Source organism: Nelumbo nucifera, chromosome 1, assembly GCF_055504915.1.
Source record: "Nelumbo nucifera cultivar China Antique chromosome 1, China Antique-T2T, whole genome shotgun sequence".
Taxonomy (NCBI): domain Eukaryota; kingdom Viridiplantae; phylum Streptophyta; class Magnoliopsida; order Proteales; family Nelumbonaceae; genus Nelumbo; species Nelumbo nucifera.
The window spans coordinates 86,589,734-86,604,851 of NC_142649.1; the positions used below are offsets into that span (position 1 = coordinate 86,589,734).

Sequence of the window (15,118 nt, forward strand, 5' to 3'; positions counted from 1 at the left end):
ATTGTATTGGAAGGATGATGCTAATGATCAATCATGTTCTAAGTGTGGGGATTCCAGGTGGAAAATGGCTGAGAATTTAAATGGTGGGATAAGATCTCCTTCTTCAAAGAATAAAAAAAAAAAATCCAGAGAAAACAATACACCATTTTCCATTAATACCAAGGCTTCATAGGTTATTCATGTTGCTGAGGAGGGCTACACCAAAGATGGGGTGTTGAGGCATCTTGCTGACTCCAAGACATTTTACAATTAAGATCAAAATTTTGCTTTAAATAGTCGTAATGTGAGACTTGGGTTGACATCAGATGGTTTTAATCCATTTAGGACAATGAGCATTAATCATAGCAAATAGCCTATTGTTTTAATGATATATAATTTTCCACCGTGGTTGTGCATGAACCGGTCGTATTTCATCTTGTCTTTACTAATTTCTGATCCCTTTAGACCAGGTAATAACATTGGTGTATACTTGCAACCTGGTAGATGAGCTAAAGGAATTATGGGAAGTTGGAGTAGACACATATGATTCTTTAAGTAAATAAATTTTTCGATTACATGTGGTAGTAATATGGATTATTAGTAATTTCCTAGATATATTGCTTTATCTGGATGGAACACTAAAGGTTACTATTCTTGTCCTTGTTGCAATAAAGTTGTCGATCATTGCATGGGTCATCGACGATTCCTCCCATTTGATAAAACATAAGAGATCTTTCAGTGACAATGACGAATTTCGTGATGCACCAATTACACGGGTCTGAGGTTCTAGCTTAATTGGATGGTATTAATGTTTACATTTGAGAAAGGAACTTGATGACAATTTTGCAAATTGTCATTAGGATGATAGTCTAAAATGCCAGATGCTCTGTCATCAGCTAGTGTTAGACGAAATTGTCATTAAGTGGAACAAATTGTCTTTCTTGTTCGTAGCTGAAAAAGGAAAAAACTAATTAAGTGGAACAAATTTGATATTTCAATATTGCATGTATGTAGTTGGTGTTGGAAAAGGCTATATTATTCTTCGCTTTGTCCGTGGACAGTTTGATTCAAATTCCAAGGTAAGAACCAGCTGGTCTATCTTATTCCATCCAAATGGGTTGTTTGCACGTGTCCTATTCTCTACGCTGCTCTACGTAGGGCCATCCTTTCAATTAAATAATTAAGCTTTCACTTTTCCTTCACCACCTACTTCATTTTTGTCAGAAACAATAGTTTTGCATGATTCTACAACTGTAAAATTTGAAATTTGGGACACTGCAGGCTAGGAAAGGTATTTCATGATAATCTCATGGCCTAAATCCATAATTTTGAATGGAATGAATATTTCAATCCTTTGACATACAAACCTAAGGTGTTACTCGTTTTAAAATATATGGCTCCCCTAAAATTGTCAATGGGTTGGGTCTAGGCTGGGTCAGGGTAGACTTAGTTCCAAATTGGTTAGGAATTGAGGCACCCAGACCTTAGGGTGTGAAGCAATAGGCCCTAAACTGGCCCTACTATATTAATCTTGACTAGGTTATTACTGACAAGCCTTTAGCTTGGAAATTTTGGCACGCACGCACACATATAGATATACATATCTAGAAAGTTCTCAAATACGCTATTTGGCACCCCTTTACGAGGAGTGGTTGTTATACTTGTTGTATATGATATAATAAGTCATAAGTCATTCAATAAAGCTCAGTACTGGGTTAAGGTTAAAGGTATCTTTTTGTGGTGATTTAGGTTATATTTTATTGAGTTTCTTGATTATCCCTATTTGATATATGAAGTATTTATTTGTTTTTCGAATGGCTAAAAAAGCCCTATTATCTCTGTCTACTAAGTGCTTAATTGGGTTCAAATGAGGTAATGCAAATAGCTTATATGTACCAATATGGCAACATACAATCTCCATGATAGTGCATCATTACACCAATTTTTCCAAATAAATAAAGCATGGAATTTAGTTCTTGTTCCTTGAAGGAAATGGACAATATAAGGATAGAAGTTAGAAGTTATAATTTACCACTTTTTGTCTATCATGTATAGGGTTTGATAATGCATATGCAATGTTTAACCACTGTATGTATCCATATGAAGTTTCCTAAAACATGTGGACGAATTCAGAACATGTCAAGTTAACTGTGAGTTGGGAACATGTATTTGGCCATGTCTCATATTGTTATTTTTCTCTTATCAACATATTGGTTAGTTTTATGAGTTAAAGTTTGCTTTCTGACTAATTACACATGTATTTTCAGATATTTCCTAAAACGAAAAGAGGTATGAGGCCAGTACAGGTTGTTAAGAAATGTATTTTAAGATATTTTTAGATATTTTCTACAACAAGACTAGCAAATTATCTTGACTTTCTCTCTCTTAACTTATGTAGCACATGTTGTTAAGAAATGCTTTAGGTTTCTCATTAGAGAGGTTTCAAAATCTAGTTTTAGCAAATCATTCAGGTAAATCTCTAGATTAGAAAATATTATTGCTACCTCACTTTATGGAGGAAGGGTAGGGAGGTCTGAATTAGTTGTGGGGCCTCAGGCCCAGGGATACAAGGACTAAGCTATTCATATTCTTTTACATTGTACTAGTTGCAAAGTATGGGCGTCATGTATATTGTGTTTTGTACCATATTGTTGGATCATTTTCTAATGTAGGGGTATTCTTATTATTTCATAATAGTAAACTTTTTTTTATTATTATTGTTTATTTCTGATAGAAAATTCAAATAATATAAAATTTTAAAGGTGGTTTTTAGTGATGGTAAGAGAAGACTAAAACTAGAACACCATGTCATTTCTGTTAAAAAATGGGCAAAAAAGAAACAAAATGAAAAAGATTATAAATTAAAAAAAATATGAATAAGAATAAAATTGTAAGGAAATAAAACATTCATGTTTAATTTAACATCATGGGCAAAAGGTAATGTTAATGTAGGGGAAAGATGGAGAAAATCTATGATGCAACTGGAAGCTAGTGTATATATAACTACCATATTATGCAAAGCATGGGAATGATACTGTTTTTGAATTTGAAAACCTTGCCATTTCCCAAAGAAATGGCCATGCAAAAGATATCTCATGAGATGAATAGACCTGCACTGAATTTTTGAAGACAGAAAAGGACCAAAAGAAACCAGCAATCTTACAAGAAATAGATATCTAACATCTTATTTGCTCTTGTACATAATGACATAACTGGTCATCCCCAAAGCTCAACTCTTCAATTGGTAAATGGTAATTAACATGCTGTCAAGAGCAAGCAACCAAATGACTACTGAGAATATTCCACCTAGTTTCTAATTTTAAAAATATAATAACACTTAATGGAAAAACACACATTATTGCATTCTGTCCACCATGCTGAATTCAATGTTGAATGAGAAACATTTTTAAATTCTAGCTTCCTACAGGTTGGAGTAGGCTTAGCCTCAACCAACTTGACCTAACCTGGCCCAAGTTACATCATAATCAAAACAAAAGGCTAAGCTGTCCCAAGATGTTAGACCCCTATACAAGTCTTGTCTTTGGACACCCCCTCTAGCTAAAGAGTCCGCTGAAGCATCCAGACATACCCTTCTCCAACCATCATATTGATCTTTCGCATTGTTTTAGCCAACTCAAGGTGTGCCGAGTCTCATCAGAGTAGATCGAGCTTCATGTTAGCAAGGCAATCCTCAACCTTTTTCTTCCATTCTACTTCTCCATATGTTATGTACCACTGATCTTTCAAAGCCACATCACATTCATCTCCAGATCTTGACATAACCTTCTTCTCAGACTCACTATATATAGCCACTTGGCCAATCTCTAGAAGCTTATTCCTAATCAATGGCTTTTTTTCCTGTACTTTCACCCCAGCATATTCTCCAACCAAGATTGTTCCCTCTATGAATCCTCTCAAGTAGGTCAACCTCTTCGCTTCAACGAGCTTATCTTTCTCATTTTGGCTTTTGATCTTTAGATCCAATACACACCTTCTCAACAAATTTATTCCCAAACTTTGGGATGTTGATGGTAGGAATAACCTCAAAGGGCATAACCCACTCATCATTCTCATTGAAATTGACCCTGAGAACTAGTTTGGATTTCAAATCACGTAAAGCCATATAACCATCATGAGAATCACTTGACACATTGGTCAAAATCCTTGTACCCTTGTCTGTTAGAATTGTCAACATGGGAAGGGAGTATATAATCTCTAGAAAGAGGGGATTTCAAGGGCAACCCAATCAAATCATGACTAGATAGCTCAACCAAACATGTTGGCTTCTCTGAAATCCTAGATAAATTCCAATAAGCAAGGTTAAGAGCTGCACTCTCAGTAACAATAAATACATTAGGCTCGATTATTTCAAAAGCACTGACAACCCCCATGAATTTGTTTGTCAATACATGGTCTCAGGTCTCAATGTGGTATCATCTAGGAACACTCCTTCCTTCCAATGCTCTCAACTTTGAGGGAAAAGGTGGCATCACCTCCATTTTAATCAGAATGTAGCCTTGTGGCTAAACCCCTTCACCTAATACTCTGTCATGATCTGCACATGGTAGACCATCTAAGCCTATGATAGGCTGTAGGAAAGTCAATCTTATATAGTGAGAATGCATATCCTAGATGCAGATAACCATTCATGTGGGTATGGAAAGTTTCCAAAAAAGTTTTCACTAGGTTCAGGGGCTCTTTCATGAGATTCAACTCTAAATACATCTTTTTCCTCCCACCATGTTCGAACCTTAGACTCAATCTCAAGTAGTTGATCCTTCCTTAACTCTTTCCACCATCCATGTTCAGTGCCATGTCTGTTCTAAGTTGATAGAATCAATAAAAAGTAACCCATTTAAGAAAACAAATAAGTGACTAATCTAAGACTACAAAAACAGGAAACACATAAATAGGTCATCGTCGTCATCATCATCATCATCAAAGCCTTGTTCGAACTATATGGGGTTGGCTGGGAAACAAGCAAATTGGAACCTGACTTTAAAGAGAATTACAGGATAGAGCAGCCATATTGTAAGAAAATAGCCAAACAAATCAGCAAGATTTCTCTATAACTTCAGGAGCAAACAAAAACTATTTAGAAATTTGGAAGAAGAAAAATCAAGGACAAATGGACAAGAGGGTAAGAAGATTTGATAATTAGCTTCTATATTCTTATGGGTCTTCTCTTTGTTGATCGAACAAAGCTTATATATATTGTAGAACTTATTTGGTTTCTATATTATTTAAATGGAATTGTTTTTTATTTCAAAATGTTAGGTTGATTTGAGGTGGCGGGCATAAAAATTAGAATTGTCCATATCAACTTCAAATGAAACCCATTCAGATGAATCTGTACCACTCAAATAGAACCAAATAGAAACACCACAACTTGCATTACCACCCCAACAAAGCCCAACAAATGCACCACAAGTTAAAGAGAACTCTAGCCGATCACAATCACTTTAGCAATAATGATTCTATGGATCTTGTTTGTAACATGACCTGCTAGAAAAACTTATGGGCCTACATGATATGAAGATGTTTGGACAATGCCTGTGGGTCAGCACATTAAGGTTACATTTAATGAATAAGGACAACCCAATGGTGATTGTCCCATCTTAGAGTACTAGTAATTAAGTATATGCGTTGCACGTGAGAAAATTTTCTTCATATTAATTACTTGAATTTTAGATATATTATAATTAAGATAGAAATTGAAAATTAACAAAAGTAACAATATAATTAAAAATAAACTTAAATGTTTATTATACAATTACGACATCATGGTTTTCTTGGAAAAGTTAGATCATTGACCTACCATTTAGATAAGAAAATAACATTGCTTTTGGATTAATTTTAAATTAGGGAAAATTATAGTCAGAGTCGATTGTACATTTAAAATTAGGCTACAAGTTGGTCCATAAACCAACCTAACTCTGACAATCGGCTTTACATTTCAAATTATAAAAACCTTTGTCACGTCATCGGAGGCTTATGTGGCTATTGCCAACATGAGACTCTTAATCCGTGTTGGACACAACAAAAAGCTTATATTGAAATTTCCCTTTAATATCATTGACCCACCACAACAAAACCGGCTCTACATTTCAAACTATAAAAACCTTTGCCATGTCATCGGAGGCTTATGTGACTGATGCCAACATGAGACTCTTAATCCATGTTAGACACAACAAAAAGCTTATACTGAAATTGTCCTTTAATATCGTTAACCCACCATCTAGATAAGAAAATAGCATTTCTTTTGGATTAGTTTTAAATTAGGAAAAATTATATTCAAAGTCGGATGCATTTTTAAAATTAGGCTACAAGTTGGTCCATAAACCAACATAACTCTGACAACCAGCTCTACATTTCAAATTATAAAAACCCTCGCCATGTCATCAGAGGCTTATGTGGTTGTTGCCAACATGAGACTCTTAATCCATGTTGGACACAACAAAAAACTTATACTGAAATTGTCCTTTAATGTTGGGTGATTGAAAAAAATAAAGGGTTTTTAGTCTCTCTCTCTCTCAATCTCCTTCACACCATCTCACTCATAGTTATCTTTATCTGCTCAACGACTATGTGATTTGAAAATAAATAAAAATGGTTTTTGGGTTCTGTATTTATGTTCTCTATGTCAATTTCTCTCATTCTTTCTCTCTCTATTTACCGTTCTCCCTCGATCTCTAGCATTCTCTTTCTTGGTCTATCTCTCATCCTCCTTTAATTTCTACCGTTCTCCTTCAGTTTCTCTCCCGCTCCCTCTCTCGTTTGTTTTATTTTCTTACACACTTATATGGTATTAATTAGATCGTATAAAAGAACATGAGGCCAACTTGGTATGTTTTAAAAATTATTATACAAATTTGATAAAAATTCACAAGAAACTCTTGGCTATGAAATTTACACCAACTGGAGAACGATAGAGATTGAAAGAGAAGGAGATATTGATCGAGAGGGAAAGTGAGGAAGAAGAATGAGAAAGATTTTGGGAGAACAATAGAGAGAGAGGGAGAGAGAGAGAGAGAGAGAGAGAGAGAGAGAGAGAGAGTGGTTTTTATTTGGCTACAGACCGAAGCTGAGAGATAGAGAGAGCGGGAGATCGAGAAATAACTGTGAGAGTGAGAGAGGAGGGAGATCGAGAGACAAAGGGTGGGAAAGAAACTGAAGACATATTTTTGGTATAGGTTTTTTGTTGTGTCCAACATGGACTAAAAGTCCCATGTTGGCAACTACATAAGCCTCCAATGACATGGCATGGGTTTTTATAATTTGAAATGTAGAGCCGGTTGGCAGAGTTTTGTTGGTTTCTGGACCAACCTGTAACCTAATTTTAAATGTACAATCGACTTTGACTATAATTTTCCCTTTAAATTATATATTTCATTTACATTATGTAAAATATTTGTTACTTTTCACACTTAATTTTTGTTTGTCTATGGTATCATTTGACCCAAACCACTAACCCACCATCTAAAAATAAAAATTGTTTGATTTCTAAGTTGACATTAAATTTTGCATTAAATTTACGTCATTGATAAAATTATTTCTTATGTATAAAACTTATTTTTGTTTAATATAGTGAATGCACAATATTATAGATGTACCCAATATTTTATTTTTTATAAATATAGAACAGCAAATATGTGCCCAAAATGTTCTCTATCTTTTCTTTTTTAATTTTAGTGATTCTTTGCAATTTCTATTGTTAAAAATTTTATTATTTGACTATGACATCATTTAATCTCTAGGTAGATTTTGAATTTGTCATCCATTTTTATCATTAATAAAAATACTTCTTACATTTCATAGTTATTTATTTTAAATTTTTATTATTTAATTATAGCATTATTTATTAATCCATTTGACCCCAAATGGTTGAATTGCTTGCCCACCACCAGGAAGGAAGAAAATGGTTTTGTTTTCAAATTACTTTTCAAGATATTTATTTTTATACTATTAAAATTAATATTGTGGATTTAATTACAAGAATTTAATGATGAGAAAAATATTTTTTAAATATAGGATTTAATGAGAGAGAATAGGAAAATATTTTTATTTTCAATTGGTTTTAAATTTTACATTTAATTTTCATCATTAATAAAAACATTTCTTATTTAACATACTTATTATTGTTTAATATGTCTATTAAAAATGTTCCCAATTTTTTAATTTCTATTTTTTAATTTTATTAATTATTTAATTGTGACAACATGGTTTAATCCACTTGACCCAAAATGATTTAATTAATTTCTTGCCACCACTTAGATGAAAACACTATTTTTGCTTGGTTGATTTTAAAGGTATAAGCTTTTATGTTATTGGAATTATTAATTTATTAAGTATGGATTTAATTAGTAGAACTTAATGATGAGAAGAAATAAATGACTTAAATATATGATTCAATAAACATGAATGCAAGTTAATAACTTAAATGTTGGATTTAAAGAGAGAGGATTGAATATCTTTAAATTACCTCTTTTCAACTCATTTAATATCAAGAACCAATTACCCTATTTGTCCTCATTTTTTATCAATAAATTTAAATACAGAGGGGTAAATTTTATCCTTAGAAAATTTATATTTAAATTGATATAAGTATGGAGGTTAATGCCATAAGTTACCGCTTAACTATAATCTATAATGATTGGAGGTTAATGCCATAAGTTAATAAGGAGGACATGTGGAAATTGATATAAGTATTTAGAATAATTTATATTTAAATTATACTGTTTTCTTTACTTGTATGTCATTATAATGTTGTCTTTTCACATATTATGCAGTATGCCATTATAATATTGCATTTTTACATATTATAAAGAATGTCTTTTTACATATTATTTAAACAAAAAAACACTTGGATGTTCACAATACTTATAAAGAATGTCTTGTGTTGATTGTGGTACTTAAGTGGATCCAAATCAATGGAAGTTCCTCATTGACTTTTACAGTTCTAACAAAGGAAAGATAATATCTAGTAATCATTCATTTTATTTTATATGTGTATACATGTTTTTATCTATTTTTGATATTTAGTAAAGTACTATTTGTTTGTTATTTTTATAGTCCCATAGCACTAGAATGTTAAAAATCGTAGCAATGAAAAGTTCATTTACGCCAAAAGTACATAAAGTTTTATAAGAATACGTGAAAAAAAAGGTAAATTTATATTTAGTTTGCTGAATTTATAGATTTACTATATGATAATTTAGTGAATTATTTGATATTTAACATTGTTTAAATGATGATAGCAATAGAAGAATGTTGATGGAAAATAACTATCATGGGCAGACAATTTTATAAAGACCTATACGAGCAAAGATGAGAAGCCCATGGATGAGGAAACTTCATGAATAATTGTATGTATAAATATTTATTTGTTTTGTTATATTTTTTTAAAATTTTATCATATTAAATGCATTATATTATGTGGATTACTACATAATTAATAAATATTTTTTGTTTTTATAGTCAATGCTTAATAAGAAAGCATCTCAATAGTCTAAAGTTGAAAGTTCTTATATTGGCAATGATGATATTTTCTCCCAACTAATGAGAGAAGAGCGTCTGGGCCATGTTCGGACTTATGGTTTGGGCCCCACTCCTAAGGGCTTATAGGGTATGGCATTAAATAGTCATAAGGTCGACAAGTGGATGATGATATTTACAACGAGAATATGAATCAAATAAGGATAAAACTTGTTGATTATAAGGAAAAGGTTGCACACTTGAAGAAAACAGTGACAATTTTGATTTCAATGAATACATCTATTAATCCTACAAACCAAAATGTTGTTGCACATTCTCCTTGGGAATATTATTCGTCGGCATCAAGCCACTTACCTACAACCCCTGAGGTAAGTAAACGAAATATACATGAAATAATTTTATGACTATATATTTTTGAAATTTAACATTGTTGTTTTAAACATTGTATTATTAGCTAGCTTCTGCTTTAGCAATTTTGAGCACCCCACTTCAAAATAATAGGCTCATAGATCTAGTAGAGGTTGAATGGATGGGAGATTCATCATATGGATAGCTGAACCATGCAGGGTGGTTGGGCAAAATTTTAAAAATTTCTTTTTTCTATCCGGTAATCCTATTCCCTGATTTAGAAAAACTGCATTTTTCAAGGTTCGTTCTTGAAACAAACCGGACCAAATCTAAAACTAAGATTAGAGAGAGGAATACTTGATACGGAATCCACGCAAAAACCTCCTCCCAACGTAGGTATTCACACCCAAAGAGGGTGATGATGTGCGATCCGGTCGGTCCTAGCTGTCGGTAACCTTGCCTCTGACGGAGTGGGAGATGCCTGACACAGGGAGGAAACAAGAGATCCCCGGGGGAGGAACCCGGCGGGAATGCTCCGACGCTCAAGTTTGCACTCTGAGAAAGCAAGGAAGATGAGAGATTCTCTTAGACAAGAAGGTGCAAAGTATCACTTACCCTTACTCTAGGGGAAGAGGGCCATTTATAGCTGCCCTGGTGCACTCACTCCCGAGCCTCTTCCAGATCAAGTGTAACCGCATCTGCGGGGGGGCAGATATAACCGCCACTGTCTTCTCTGTCAGAGCTGTCTTTGCAACGGCTGAGATGGCGGTAGCAGGTGGCCGTTGGAGTGCGGCTGTCATGTGTCAGATCCTTGATCAGTCAGGTGCGCCACCTCAAAGTACGGACTTCTTTGGTGTCAGGTACGGTCGTTCAGTCATGTGACCTGGAGCCGAGGTGCCGGAGTGGTGCATGAGGTGAAGTCTTGAGTTCGGACAGGAGCATGGCCCGGACTTACCTGAGGTGAGTCAGTCCGGGCTTTGCCCTTCGTGGTGTTCCTTGTAAGGCTCGGGATTTCTACGGAAAGCTAGGGTTCTACCTCCTGGGAAGTGTGGGTTCTCTTTGGGGAGCTCGGGCCTCTTCTTGGGCTATGGCTGTGTCGCTGTGCCAAGCTGACGCTCCTGCCAGGTCATACCCGGTTGCCTCCACGTGTCGCATGGCCAAGGGCTCGGGCCAAATCTCCCTCCATCAATTGCCCCCACTCTCTGTGCCCGGGGTCTTGACCCAGCGCGGGGAGTTCACGGGATGACGGGTGGATTTGCTTTGTGGCGCGCTTCGTCCAGCTCGGAGATCCTCCGGTCTGACCCGCCTATGCCTTTGGCTCGATCGGGGTTAGCTCGGATCGACCAAGGGTCAACCCGGGTTGCGTACAGCTCACGCGTGGACGTCAAATGATTATTAGATTTCGGACATCAAAAATTCGCGTTAAACTGATTTCACCTTAGGGGTCGTGCAATCGGTTTTCTTGGGAGCCGTTGGATGGCTTTGATCTTGGCCGTTGATGTACGGGTATAGCGGCTATAAATAGTGGGGGTCCTGGTCACTTTTCCCTCGCCATAGTCTTCAGCACTTGTTCTTTGAGCCCGCGTCCAAGGTCTTCAGCTCGCATCACTTTTCTTAGTCTGGTAGCTTTTCCTTGGTGAGTCCCCTTAGCTTTTCTTTCAATTCCTTTCCTTTCAATGTCTAGTTCGGGTAGCTTAGATAGTCTTTTAGGAGAGCCTGAGGTGGGGACCTCGGCTCGAGCTGCTTCTTTCGACAGCCTTCTGGATGAGCCGGAGGTAGGGCCTTTAGTCCGGGTCACCTCTGGCAGCCTGGCATCTACTTCTCGTCGAGTTCGGATGCCAGATAAGTTCGGACCTTCCACTATGACGTCTAAGAGACTTCGGTCTCTTGTTCGTCAGTTCAATCTGCCCGGGGAGTACACCTATAGTTTACCTACGGGTGACTTCCCTTGGGAGAATGGTCCGAATGAGATCGTGATTTTTCGGGAGCAGCTCGTCGCCGGGCTGCGCCTTCCTCTTCATTCCCTTATCATCGAGGTCTTGAATCACTTTGGCGTCACTGTTGGTCAACTCCACCCGAACTCCATCCGCAACGTTGTTGGGACCATCTCCCTCTGTTGTGAATATGTCCTCCCACTAGACTTAGAAATCTTCTCCGCCCTCCTCACCCTTAAGAAGCATGCGAGCTTTCTCCCCGAGCACAGGCGGGCCTATTACTTGTCTCCCCGCCCGGGGTTTAAACTTCTACATGAGCTTCCAAGTAAGGTCCCAGTGTGAAAGCGGGACTACTTTGTGGTCCGAAGTGCTACGGGGTGGTCGTTCCCCACCCATTGGAGGGCGACTATTCACGACCCCGGTGCCATGTTAGACAAGGACATGGCGGAGACCTTCCAGTCTTGGGCCCAGCTCGGACTCGATTGCCAAGATTATCTTACGGAGGCTAAGCTTATCCAGGCTGGTCTGAGTCCGGGTAGGTTTCTTTCTTAGATGATTTTTTTTTTACTGATACCGAGCTCTTTTCGCAGGTGTCATGGAGGACGAGAAGACCCGTGGTGACAACCTGCTCGACGGGATGAAGAGGAGAAAGCGGGTTACTAAGCGGGCTCGCATCGAGTCTCCTCGGGCTGTGGAGCCCAAAGTCCCAAGCCATCCTCCAGTCATCAACCTGGAGTCTCCCAGGGAGCCCGAGGTGGCCGGGCCTGCTCCAGAGGTTGTGGTGGAGCCCGAGGTTGTAGAGGCTCGGGACATCGACACTACGGAAGCTTCCCACACTCAGACGGTATTCTCCAGCTCGGGGAGCCAGGAGGGGGTCGGTAGTGTGCTGATGTCGAGCTGTGCACAAGCTGCCGAAGAGGCTTCCCATGTAGCGCATACAGAGCTGAGGATAGCTCGGGAGCGGATCCATCGTCTTAAGGGTGATATTTCGGCTCAGAAGAATGCCATCAAGACCTTGACGTCGGAGAAGGTTGCAATGGATCGCGAGTTGGAGAGGCTTTGGAGGGAGAACGAGGCCTTGAGGCTTGTTGTAAAGCATCTCGCGAACTCAAAAGGGATCTTGGAGCACGAGGTGGAATACCTTAAGGCCGATATCAAGGAGAAGTCTGAGATCTTCTTCCAAGCCATCGAGGATACTAAAGTGAAGGTCGTCGAAGATTATATCGCGTCGGAGCGCTTTGACGACCTGACGGTGGGATCGTATCTAAGGGGTTTCAAGTTGAGCCGGTGGATGATAAGGCATACATACCCCAGACTCAACACCCGTGCCATAACCACCTCGCGCATTACTCCGGAGATGGCTTTCCAGGCTGACGACGACTCGGACTCCGAAGATGAAGTAGACGCCTCGAGTGCTGCTGAAGTTCCTTCTAATGTCTTGGGCAAGGGAGGTGTGCCTCCGAAGTGATATGTACCGAGCCTACGAGCTCATTTTTCTTTTGTCTTTGTATTGAATCGATTGTAAATGAAATGTTGGTAATGATATACCCCCCCTTTTTTTTGGTTAAGTGTTGTGCACTGTCATTCTTTCTTTTTGCCGAAGTGACTATATTGCCGAACTGTTAGAATTAGGTCCCCAAAGCGGGGGGCTTTCTCGAGGCGAGTTAACATAGTAAGGCCATACGCCTGATCTGTTTTTCGTCTGGATCAAAGTTGATGTCAGTTGTCCTTAACAGGCCTGACTCGAAGCGGGCTATGCACCTCGGGCTTCACGCCCGTGCTGCCTGCTCTTTCGATACTAACACTTGGTGTGCGTCGATGAGGTGCCGAGGTCATCATTAGCTTGGCGCTTTAGCCCTTGGGCTAGAATACTCTCCTAGGGTTTGCCCATGCCGAAGAGGCGACTGGGTCTTACAGGGCCGAGGTCCTTGTTAGCTCGGCATTTTGGCCCTTAGGCTCTGGGAGTGACTCATAGTCCACTCAGTTCGGTAATTTACAGGTAATATCGCCTTAAGTTGACGATATTCCATGCCCGGGGTATTTGTTTTCCCTCCAGGGTTTCGAGCTCGTACGCTCCTCCGAGCGCTCTCTTTACTCGGTAGGGTCCTTCCCAGTTTGGTTCGAGTTTGCCAACGCCGGGCTCAGGTACCATGTCCTTGCGGAGAACCAAGTCACCGACGCGGAAGTTTCGCTTCTTGACTCTGGCATTGTAGTACCGAGCTACCCTTTACCGGTACCCTGCGGTCCTGATATAGGCGAGGTCCCTCACCTCGTCGAGTAGGTCGAGGTTGGTACGTAGCTCATCTTCATTGGTCTTGTCGCCATACGTTTCCAGTCGTAATGAGGGGATTTCGATTTCGGCTGGGATGATTACCTTCGTGCCATAGGTGAGGTTGAAGGGAGTTTCTCCAGTGGCGGTCTTCTCTATAGTTCGGTAGGCCCATAGGACGCTGGGTAGCTCGTCCGCCCATAGTCCTTTAGCTTGGTCTAGCCTGGCCTTCAGTCCGCGGAGGATAGCTCGATTCGTGACTTCTGCTTGACCGTTTGCTTGCGGGTGTGCAACTAACGTGAAGTTCTGCCAAATTCCCATGTCTTGGCACCATTCCTGGAATTTGATATCCTCGAACTGCTTGTCATTATCGGAAATTAGTACCCGAGGTAATCCGAAGCAGCACACAATGTTCTTAAAAAAGAAGTTGTGAACGTTTCGGGCCGTGATGGTTACGAGAGGCTCAGCTTCTACCCACTTTGTAAAGTAATCTACCGCTACTACTAGGAACTTCCTCCCACCTGTTGCTAGCGGAAATGACCCAAGTATGTCAATGACCCATTACGCGAAGGGCCATGGACTGGTGAGTTACTTGAGATCGGCGGCAGGATGATGGTGGATATTGGCATGCTTCTGACATTAATCGCATTTTTTGACTAACTCAACAGTGTCTGCTTTCATTGTTGGCCAATAGTACCCTTGTCATAGTGCTTTTTGAGCGAGGGCTCTGCCCCTCAGGTGTCCGCCGCAGGTCCTCATGAATGTCGTGGAGTACAAGCTCGGCTTCGGGAGGCCGCAAGCAGTGCAGGTAGGGGAGCGTGTAGGATCTTCGGTACAATCGTCTACCAATCATGATGTATTTGGTTGTCTGGCCTTCTACCCTCCTGGCGGCATTGCGGTCTGCGGAAAAGGTCCCATGTAGCAGGAAGCTCGCGAGTGGATTGATCCAGCTCGGCTTTGCTTGGACGACAGGAGCTCCCTCCTCGGCCCCCCGGAGAATGCTAGGCCGAGGTAAATCTTCTATGTACACGGTTCTCATGGTGTTATCACTGGTGCTGGCTAACCGGGACAGAGCATCGGCCTCGGCATTCTC

At 39.3% G+C, this 15,118-nt stretch overlaps 1 pseudogene; it reads right to left on the reverse strand.

Annotated features, from left to right (window-relative positions):
* Nucleotides 1-3,581: 3,581 nt before the first annotated feature.
* LOC148803517 (leucine--tRNA ligase, cytoplasmic pseudogene) lies at nucleotides 3,582-4,604 on the reverse strand (annotated as a pseudogene).
* Between the last annotated feature and the right edge of the window lie 10,514 nt (nucleotides 4,605-15,118).